Here is an 11,317-nt window from a genome sequence, read left to right as displayed (position 1 = left end):
AATGGCTGTCGCTCTCCTGCAGGTACAGCCATGCTGCGCATGACCGTTACTATGGTAACAGGAAGTCCACGAGTAATTTGGGATGTAGATCAGTGCGGGAGCGCAGGGAGGAAAGGGGAGGGGCGTTTCCGGTACAATGATAATGTATATAAAATCATACAGGGGAGTGTGCATTACCATACCTCCCAACATTGTGCGACAGGAATCAGGGACACTTACCAGCAAATGTATGTAGGCATAGGGCACGCCCCCGCCACACCCCCTTAAAGGAGAATTGACCAAAAAAAAAAAGTCAATTAAATCCACAAGGGACTTTTTTAACAATACTATTCTTTTATATTGGCTTTTAGAAATTATATGAAAGGTGTGAAAGGGTCATGGGGTACTAGTAAGAAAAGGGAAGGGTCATGGGACTACTGGAGAGAGGAACAAGGGGAAGGCAGTGTCATGGGAGTACTGGTGAGAGGAACACAGGGAAGGAAGGGTCATGGGAGTACCGGTGAGAGGAACATGGGGAAGGAAGGGTCATGGGAGTACCGGTGAGAGGAACATGGGGAAGGAAGGGTCATGGGAGTACTGGTGAGGAACATGGGGAAGGAAGGGTCATGGGAGTACCGGTGAGAGGAACATGGGGAAGGAAGGGTCATGGGAGTACCGGTGAGAGGAACATGGGGAAGGAAGGGTCATGGGAGTACCGGTGAGAGGAACATGGGGAAGGAAGGGTCATGGGAGTACCGGTGAGAGGAACATGGGGAAGGAAGGGTCATGGGAGTACCGGTGAGAGGAACATGGGGAAGGAAGGGTCATGGGAGTACCGGTGAGAGGAACATGGGGAAGGAAGGGTCATGGGATTACTGGTGAGAGGAACACAGGGAAGGAAGGGTCATGGGAGTACCGGTGAGAGGAACATGGGGAAGGAAGGATTGTGAGAGTACTGGAGAGAAGAACATGGGGAAGGAAGGGTCATGGGAGTACTGGTGAGAGGAACATGGGGAAGGAAGGGTCATGGGAGTACTGGTGAGAGGAACATGGGGAAGGAAGGGTCATGGGAGTACTGGTGAGAAGAACACGGGGAAGGAAGGGTCATGGGGGTACTGGTGAGAAGAACAAGGGGAAGGAAGGGTCATGGGAGTACTGGTGAGAGGAACATGGGGAAGGAAGGGTCATGGGAGTACTGGTGAGAAGAACACGGGGAAGGAAGGGTCATGGGGGTACTGGTGAGAAGAACAAGGGGAAGGAAGGGTCATGGGAGTACTGGTGAGAGGAACAAGGGTAAGGAAGGGTCATGGGAGTACTGGTGAGAAACATGGGTAAGGAAGGGTCATGGGAGTACTGGTGAGAGGAACAAGGGTAAGGAAGGGTCATGGGAGTACTGGTGAGAAACATGGGTAAGGAAGGGTCATGGGAGTACTGGTGAGAGGAACATGGGGAAGGAAGGGTCATGAGAGTACTGGAGAGAAGCTCATGGGGAAGAAAGGGTCATGGGGGTACTGGTGAGAGGAACATGGGGAAGGAAGGGTCATGGGAGTACTGGTGAGTGGAATATGGGGAAGGAAGGGTCATGGGAGTACTGGTGAGAGGAATATGGGGAAGGAAGGGTCATGGGAGTACTGGTGAGGAGAACACTGGGAAGGAAGGATCATGGGAGTACTGGTGAGAAGAACACTGGGAAGGAAGAATCATGGGAGTACTGGTGAGAAGAACAGGGGGAAGGAAGGGTCATGGGAGTACTGGTGAGAGGAACATTGGGAAGGAAGGGTCATGGGAGTACTGGTGAGAGGAACGTTGGGAAGGAAGGGTCATGGGAGTACTGGTGAGAAGAACACGGGGAAGGAAGGGTCATGGGAGTACTGGTGAGGAGAACACTGGGAAGGAAGGATCATGGGAGTACTGGTGAGAAGAACACTGGGAAGGAAGAATCATGGGAGTACTGGTGAGAAGAACACTGGGGAAGGAAGGATCATGGGAGTACTGGTGAGAAGAACACGGGGAAGGAAGGGTCACGGGGGTACTGGTGAGAAGAACAAGGGGAAGGAAGGGTCATGGGAGTACTGGTGAGAGGAACAAGGGTAAGGAAGGGTCATGGGAGTACTGGAGAGGAACATGGGTAAGGAAGGGTCATGGGAGTACTGGTGAGAGGAACATGGGGAAGGAAGGGTCATGGGAGTACTGGTGAGAGGAACATGGGGAAGGAAGGGTCATGGGAGTACTGGTGAGAGGAATATGGGGAAGGAAGGGTCATGGGAGTACTGGTGAGGAGAACACTGGGAAGGAAGGATCATGGGAGTACTGGTGAGAAGAACACTGGGAAGGAAGGGTCATGGGAGTACTGGTGAGAGGAACATTGGGAAGGAAGGGTCATGGGAGTACTGGTGAGAGGAACATGGGGAAGGAACGGCTGTGAGTGCTGGCCGGGCAGGGAGCTCGTTTATGCTCCAGGCAATGGTAGAGAATGACGAGGTGTCCCGGGAGCCGCACATCAATACCAAGCCTGCTGTGTGATAGTAAATGGCAGTCTCAGCCTGGACACCCACCATACCACACCCACAACACTACTCCAAATGGAGCTTACTCATGGGGCCAGTCAGGAGCACACACGTAGAGGTGGCTACCTTGGGGCTGCAGGGAGACCCTCAAGGCAGCGTAACCACCCAATAGACAGAAGTGTAGTTTGTAATCGATCTGAGACCTTCTGAATAGATAGCTTTTGAGAAGGAAAGCAGTCTGCCTTTCTGAAAGCATGTAAATGATGGTACCACAGGAAAACACGCTTCAAACCGTTTAGGTATGAACTGGACCTTCACTGGGAGAAAACTTCCTCAGCAGGGACCTAGACCCCAATAAGCCCCCAGTGACACTTGGAGTGAGCTTAGTCAGGAGATTTAGAGGCCTTCTGTTTGTACACGTTACCTGTAGTACACAGTAGAATCACACATTTTGGCTTCAAACTTTTTAATGGGAGAATCTGAAAAACACATGTATACACTTCTTTCAAGCGTTCTTCAAGGTGAGCACATTAAAATCTATGGAACCAAAACGGTGCGATTCTGTCCCAAAGAAGCTTATTGAATTTTTTCAGGCTTCACATGGAAGGCTGCACAAAATTCAGGTGTGAACAGGCCCTTTGAGAATAATAGTATTCTTCATTGTGAACGTTGTCACACTTCAAGAATCATGCAACAAAACACTCAACTGTGAATGGCGACTAAAAACCCAAGTTGTATCCTTTTACCTCTTTATCCAATTTTTTTTTTTAAATGTGTTTTAACGACAGAACTAGCCAATCAAAAGGCATGGGAGCAATAGCGCTCTGTGATCTACTAATGCCTTATACACGCACCTTCGGAAGTGCCACTAGCAAAACTCTGATGAGCATGTTCTCTATTTTTGGTTCGGGAAAAGTTCCTATCCGAAAATGCGATCGTCTGTATCCAATTCGGATACGCAAAGAAAATCACGCATGCTCGGAAACAATTTGACGCATGCTCGGAAGCATTGAACTTCATTTTCTCAGCTCGTCGTAGTGTTGTACATCACCGCGTTCTTGACAGTCAAAAGTTCAGAGAACTTTTGTGTGACCGTGTGTATGCAAGCCAAGCTTGAGCGGAATTCCGTTGGAAAAACCATCCAACGTTTTTCGGACGGAAATTCCGCTTGTGTGTATGGGGCATTAGGCTATCCTAACCATTATGCCCATGTACTTTATATTTCGGCCCATGATGTGTCAGGAAATATATATATATATCTCTATCAAAAATACGGTGATAGACTTTATAACACTGTCTTGAGAAATGCCAAAAATCATCAATCGTTGGTGGTGTCTGTTTAATGCCCACCCCGGTTTTATATGTAGGGACAGCTGCTGAACTACGGAGGGCTTGAAAATGTTGCAGGAATTATTACATTTATCAGTCTTCTAAAACATCATAATAAAAAAAACCGTCAGCTGAATTTGGTAAGACTTGGCATGAAATTTTTGGAGGACCGCCGTTATTATTAGTTCCCCTTCCAATGCTTGTCAACTACTCTCCCATCACATTTCATAAGGCTCCATTCATACCAATGCATTTTTTTCATGCTTTTTGCAGAAAGGCAGGACATTATTTTTAACATGGGTTCCTATGGAAAATGTTCACACCAATGCATTTTTGTGCCTTTGCGTTTTTGGAAAGGGTCAGGAAACATGTAGTGCGTTTTTTACCGTGTTTTTAAATCTGCCCAACAACAGTTTTGTATCGATAACTAAAACTTTTCAATAAAAATAATGAAAAAGAATAAATAAAAAATGTGAATCGTGGTAAAATCATCTATAACATGTCAATTCTTTTTTCCTGAAGAATCATAAAGGAGCATGAAAATGAGTTTAAACGGTTGTAAAACCTAAAAGGAAAAAAAGCTTCTGTTCATCTAAGGCATGATCTATACCAGGCATATGCAATTAGCGGACCTCCAGCTGTTGCAGAACTACAATTCCCATGAAGCATAGCAAGACTGACAGCCACAAGCATGACACTCAGAGGCAGAGCATAATGGGACTTGTAGTTTGCAACAGCTGGAGGTCCGCTAATTACATATCCCTGATTTTTACCATGGTGTTTCTGCAGTGCAATTTGTTCCTTTGATCTAAAATACCTGGTTGATCCTGCCTATTCCTGTGTTCCCCTGTGTGTACTGACCACACGGTAATCATGGCTGCTGATCCACGATACCGTGGTCAGTTTACGAGCCTCCATCATCCGGCTGTGTAGTCAGTCTCTCCCTCTCCCTCTCCCTCCCTGCCTGTCAGCTCCAAAGCCTGTGTGTGAGAGCCAATCTCCTCCCCACCCCTCCCCTCCTGCTGCTGTTCCCTGTGTCATGAAAGTAACATTTTAAAATAACTTGCATCCCCCTATTTTATCAATATACAAAATACAGTGTGTCCTTTTTTTATTTTATTCTATCTGCTTGCACAGCACCGATGTGCAGTCACGTGACCTTCCTTTGCTGGCCAGCTGCCATCAGAGGGGTATCTCAGCCCCTTTCTCCGCATTCTTTAGATTGGGGGAAGGAGAGACACGTGACAGCACAGAGGAGCTATGAGAAAAGGTATTTAGGATTAGAATAAAAAAAAAAAAAAACGGACACAGTACTTTGCATCTTGGATAAAACAGAAGGGATGGCAGTTATTGAGGACTATGACTTTACAACCACTTTAAAGCAGAACTTTACCCATAACAACTTGATAAAAATAATGTTCTGTAGCAAGGACCATACATTCTACATTAAGAACTATGCTACCAACATGACTGTGTGCTGTAAATTGTCTCCAGCATGGTTCCTGTTTCTTCTTGCTGGAGGCTGACATTGTCCTGCAGCCCAGAGCCCCAGCTGTAGATCATAAAGCAGAACTAAACCCATCAATTCAAAAAACAGTTTAATTTGATTGTGCTCTCAACCAAACTGTCAAACCATCAAATAGCTAGTGTTATAATTGATCACATGTGCAACACCATGGCAGTTGCAGATCAAACAGAAGCAGCTTCCTTGGCTGTAAAGGATTGGAGGGTTTGATTCTGCTTTAGTGCTAGTTCACACCAGGCGCAGTTCTGTGTGCTTTTTTTCTGCACTAAAAATGCTTGCACCGTGGTTTCCATGTATTCCAATGGCTCTAGTTCATACTAGTGCAGTCAGTTACAGTCAGTTAGCGGTGCAGAAAAAAAAAAGTAGAGCATGCTGCATTTTTTCTACACAGAACTGTACTGGAACATAGCAAATTATATCAAAAACGCGACTGCCGAAAAACAAGCTCTGGACTGCCGCACTCTTCAGAAGACCACTTTCTTTTATTGGAAAATCGCAGCTCAACAAACACAGCGAACAAGGAAAAATTGCTTACGTTTCGCACTAGCTGTAGTGCTTATTCATAGCAATGATACGAATAAGCACTATAGCTAGTGCGAAACGTCAGCAATTTTTCCTTGTTCGCTGTGTTTGTTGAGCTGTGATGTGATTTTCCAATAAAAGAAAGTGGTCTTCTGAAGAGTGCGGCAGTCCAGAGCTTGTTTTTCGTCTGTTGCTAGTGGTAAAAGCCAGCATCTGTGGCTTCCCAGCCGAAGAGACAGTTTACAGCCTGCATGTGTGCTCCTGGAGCGGTGAGATCCCTTCTCCTTCATAAAAACGTGACTGGGTTGGAACTGCGTGTGGTGTGAACTGTAAGCAAAAACTAATCTGAGTTGTATCTGGAGTGCATTTTTGTGATGTGGACTGGCCATAAAAATGCATGCACAGAGTTTTCCATGTATTCCAAAGGCTCTAGTTCACACCAATGCAGTCTGTTCCAGTCAGTTTCTGCACTGGAAACTGACCTGGAACTGCTGCATTGGTGTGAACTAGAGCCTTTGGAATACATGGAAAACACAGTGCATGCATTTTTAGTGCAGAAACTGCATCTGGTGTGAACTGGCCCTTAGGCTGGATTCACATCTATGCATTTTTAGTGCTTTTTGCACTACAGAACGTGTTCCATAGGAAACCATGTTAAATGGACTGTAGTGCATATCTGCAAAAAGCACTAAAAATGCATAGGTGTGAATCCAGCCTTAAAGCAAAAGTAAACCCATTGATTTAAAAGTTTTTAAAAAAAAAGAGTTACATTCCCGGCATGCTGGAAATGCTAACTGTCACATTGGTTGTGCTCTCAACCAAACTGTCAAACCATTCAATGGCTGGAGTCATAACCGACCACATGTGCAGCATCATGGCAGGCTTTATGGCATCATGGCAGGTGAAGATTAAACAGAGGCCAAGATGGCCCACTTTAAGGCTGTCAGCAGATCGGCCTCTACAAGCTCAACAGTGCCTAAAAATGGAGAGCAATTGAGCATGTGCAGAGCGGGGTGAGACAGCGTTTTTCTGAATTATAAATAGTATAGACCAGCCATTCTCAACCAGGGTTCCGTGGAACCCTGGGGTTCCTCCAGAAGTTGCTAGGGGTTCCTTGAGCTGTGGCTTATGAACCACCTTTTTGATGGTGCCTACAGGGTTCAAGATTCAGCTTCACTTAGCAAAGCCAGCAGCATGACCCACAATATATTTTTAGCTGTCTAAGGGGAAAATAGAGCAAAAAAAGGGGGACTGAGAGGTAACGAACCTCGCGACTTTAACGGTATCAAATGCATGGATCAAAATACCAAGAATCGAAAATATAAAACACAAGGGTTTTTATTCAAATTACAAAATAGTAAAAACAAAAGGAAAACAATAATACATCCATACAGCAGCACATAAACATTAAATTGGATGTAAACATACAAGGCGCTACCACTCTCGACATGTTTCACTCATTAGAGTTTCTTCAGGAGATTGATGGTAAAGCTCTTTTGTATGCTGCAATAACAGAACATAAATAAGAAACATCTATTTGAAGAGCATATAAGCATAGATACACTGTATACATGTTAATTCATAAAGCAATAATAAAGTATCCAAATTAGAAGGGCATAGAAAACAGATGATCAAAGAGTAGGAAAAACAGGTCTCACCACATATGTTTAAACTCCACAGTATGAGGATAATAAAATATACTGTGGAATTTAAACATATGTGGCGAGACCTGTTTTTCCTACTCTTTGATCATCTGTTTTCTATGCCCTTCTAATTTTGATACTTTATTATTGCTTTATGAATTTTTTCTTTGTCCTTGATTACAGTCATTAATCTCAGTTAACATGTATACAGTGTATCTATGCTTATATGCTCTTCAAAAGGATGTTTCTTATTTATGTTCTGTTATTGCTGCATAAAAGGAGCTTTACCATCAATCTCCTGAAGAAACTGTAATGAGTGAAACATGTCAAGGTAGCGCCTTATATGTTTATGTTTAATTAATGTTTATATCCTGCTGTATGGATGTATTATTGTTTTCCTTTTGTTTTTACTATTTTGTAATTTAATAAAAATCCTTGTGTTTTAGATTTTCGATTCTTGGTATTTTGATCCATGCATTTGATACCGTTAAAGTGCCGAGGTTCATTACCTCTCAATCCCCCTTTCTTTGCTCTATTTCGCATATTTGGGATGTGGTCTCTATAGTTTGATTTCTTCATCTTGTCTGTTTGATACACTTTAAGCCCTTGTACACACGGTCGGAAATTCCGACAACCAAATCCGTCAGATTTTGTCCGACGGATCTTGTCCGAAACTGTTGCATACACACGGTCGGACAAAGTTGTCGAAAAATCCGATCTGTCAGAATGTGATGACGTAATTTCGTTACGATGGGACTACGTTCAGGCTAGTAGCCAATAGCTTTGATGTAGGAATTTGATCTGAGCATGCGTGGCACTTTGTCCGATCGGAATTCTCTACACATGATCGGAGTATGTCCTATCAGACCAGTTTGTCGGAAAATATTTCCAGCAAGTTGGAAAATTTGGTCCGACGGATATTCCGACGGAAACAGTCCGATGCATACCACACACAGTCGGAATATCCGACAAAACGGTCCGATAGGACACATTCCGACGGAATCTCCGACCGTGTGTACAAGGGCTAAGGGGCATATTCTTCCTATTGACCACCAGTATAAGGGGCATTGTTCCTATTGACCCTTCCTTAATTAATTGGTTTTAGTAAGGGTTCCTTGAGACCTGAAAATTATGTTCGGGGTTCCTCTAGGGTTAAAAGATTGAGAAAGTCTGGTATAGACACTTATTTTAATGTTTTACATAGCTATACCTGCAAAAGGGGCCAGCATGAAGTCATCTAGCAGGACTTCATTTTAAAGTTCCACTTTAAGCATAAGCCATGTATCATGAGAGATGCTCAATGACTGATATGACTTTCTGTAATCAGATTTGGTGATAGTTGTTGACTGTGCATGCATCGACCAACTTTTCTGAGAACGTGAGGCCTTATGTCGTTTTCTATCAGCACTGCACATGCTATACCAGACATCGTCCTCCTTCTGGCTGTGGTTGCACACGTGAAGGTAGCCCAAAGCACCATAGCACTGGAATAAGGTAAGGAAATCACTTTTAAAGGAATTCTCCAGGAAACTTCTGAATACTTTCTGCCCTCACAAAGGCTATGCTTTTTATAATTTGACAGTACTCGGCTCATAAACATTTATTGGATAGTCCCGGGATAAGCCATGGTTTTGATCGATGGTGCAATAGATCCTCAAGGAACAGAACACGCAGCTATAGCAGACATTACCTCCCCCCTTCATCCAAAAATCAGTCCCGATAGAATCCAATGAATCCTAATTGAATTAAAGTATTTGCGGCATATCTCCTCACGCAATCAACCCACCTCATAATGGCTAGTTTTTAATAAGTTTTTGTTTTTTACATTCCCTTGCTCTACTACAGAAGGTAATGGGCTGAATGGTTGAGCACCGGCACTGCCAATGGAGTACATTTATGGTAGAACCTCCTCCGGCAACCTGTCCACCAGATCACAGCAAATGTCAAAAAAAGAGCTCCTCTGTTCTCACCTGGTAGGTAAATGAGCTGAATGTTGTAAATCACAGGTCAAACCCTTCCATAAATGGAAGAAATGTTAGTCTTTACTGAAGAATATCTATAATGGAGCAGATGCAAAACAAAAAATAAAAAATGGCAAAAACAAAAGAAAAAGCCGCACTCCCATAAAGTCCCACCATGAAGATAAATCAAAGTGGTGGGCATCTGACATAGCCCCCCTCTGACAGGCATGGCTGTCCACAAAATCCATCTGATTTTTTCCGACGGATTTTGGCCGAAACTTGTGTTGCATACACACGGTCGCACAAAGTTGTCGGAAAATCAGATTGTACGGAACGAGGTGACGTACAAAACGTACAACGGGACTACGTAGAGGTCAGTAGCCCATAGCTTTCGTCCCCAAATTTATTCTGAGCATGTGTGCGTCAGAATTCTATACACACGATCGGAAAAAGTCAGGATTTTATTGTCGGAAAAGTCCTGCTCAAAAAAATTTTCTGTCGAAAATTCAGACGGAAAAAGCTTGCTAGAGTCCGCACACGATTGGATTTTCCGACAACATAATTCGATCAGACTTTTCCCGCCTGAATTTCTGACTGGGTGTATGGGGCATTAGAGCAGTTAGAAGCCTACTGCTTTGATAGACCACTAGACCTCTGGAAAGTTTTACCCCCTTCATGTTCATTTTTTGCTATTCAGCACTGCACTACTTTAACTGGCAACTGCACAGTCATGCACAGTGCTGTACCCGAATGAATTTAATATAACTTTTCACACAAATAGAGCTTTCTCTTGTTGGTATTTTATCACCACTGGGTTATTTATTTTATAAATGAAAAAAAGACAGAAAAATTGGAATAAAAAAAAAAATCTTTTCTATTTTCTGTTATAAAACATATCCAATACAATCTAATTTTATTCATTTAGGCCCAGATGTATTCTGCTACATGTCTTTGGTAGAAATAAAATATTAACCATTTTTAATGTATTAATTGGTTTGTGTGAAACTACAAACTATACAGTATCTCACAAAAGTGAGTACACCCCTCACATTTTTTGTAAATATTTTATCTTTTCATGTGACAACACTGAAGAAATGACACTTTGCTACAATGTAAAGTAGTGAGTGTACAGCTTGTATAACAGTGTACATTTGCTGCCCCCTCAAAACAACTCAACACACAGCCATTAATGTCTAAACGGCTGGCAACAAAAGTGAGTACACCCCTAAGTAAAAATGTCCAAAGTGGGCCCACATTGTCAATATTTTCTGTGGCCACCATTAGTTTCCAGCACTGCCTTAACCCTCTTGGGCATGGAGTTCACCAGAGCTTCACAATTTGCCACTGGGTTCCTCTTCCACTCCTCCATGATGACATCACGGAGCTGGTGGATGTTGGAGACCTTGCGCAACTCCACCTTTCATTTGAGGATGCCCCACAGATGCTCAATAGGGTTTAGGTCTGGAGACATGCTTGGCCAGTCCATCACCTTTACCCTCAGCTCCTTTAGCAGGAGGTGTGTTTGGGGTCATTATCATGTTGGAATACTGCCCTGCAGCCCAGTCTCCGACAGGAGGGGATCATGCTCTGCTTCAGTATGTCACAGTACATGTTGGCATTCATGGTTCCCTCAATGAACTGTAGCTCCCCAGTGCCGGTGGCACTCACTCAGCCCCAGACCATGACACTCCCACCACCATGCTTGACTGTAGGCAAAGCTTGACACCATCCAAACCAAATAAGTTTATCTTGGTCTCATTGGGCTAATTGGGCCGAATTTAGACATTTTCACTTAGGGGTGTACTCACTTTTGTTGCCAGTGGTTTAGACATTAATGGCTGTGTGTTGAGT

At 43.7% G+C, this 11,317-nt stretch overlaps 1 protein-coding gene across 1 annotated transcript in view; it reads left to right on the top strand.

The window, feature by feature from the left end:
• Window positions 1–11,317, top strand: part of LOC143957208 (uncharacterized) — a 165,529-nt gene that overhangs the window by 107,931 nt on the left and 46,281 nt on the right. The gene's annotated exons all lie outside the window — the stretch shown is intronic.

This window comes from Lithobates pipiens, unplaced genomic scaffold (genome assembly GCF_037356315.1).
Source record: "Lithobates pipiens isolate NorthernLeopardFrog02 unplaced genomic scaffold, aLitPip1_a1.2 Scaffold_51, whole genome shotgun sequence".
NCBI classification, from domain to species: Eukaryota; Metazoa; Chordata; class Amphibia; order Anura; family Ranidae; genus Lithobates; species Lithobates pipiens.
The sequence above is the reverse complement of the archived record's forward strand: the minus strand, read 5'-3'. Positions and strand labels throughout refer to the sequence as shown.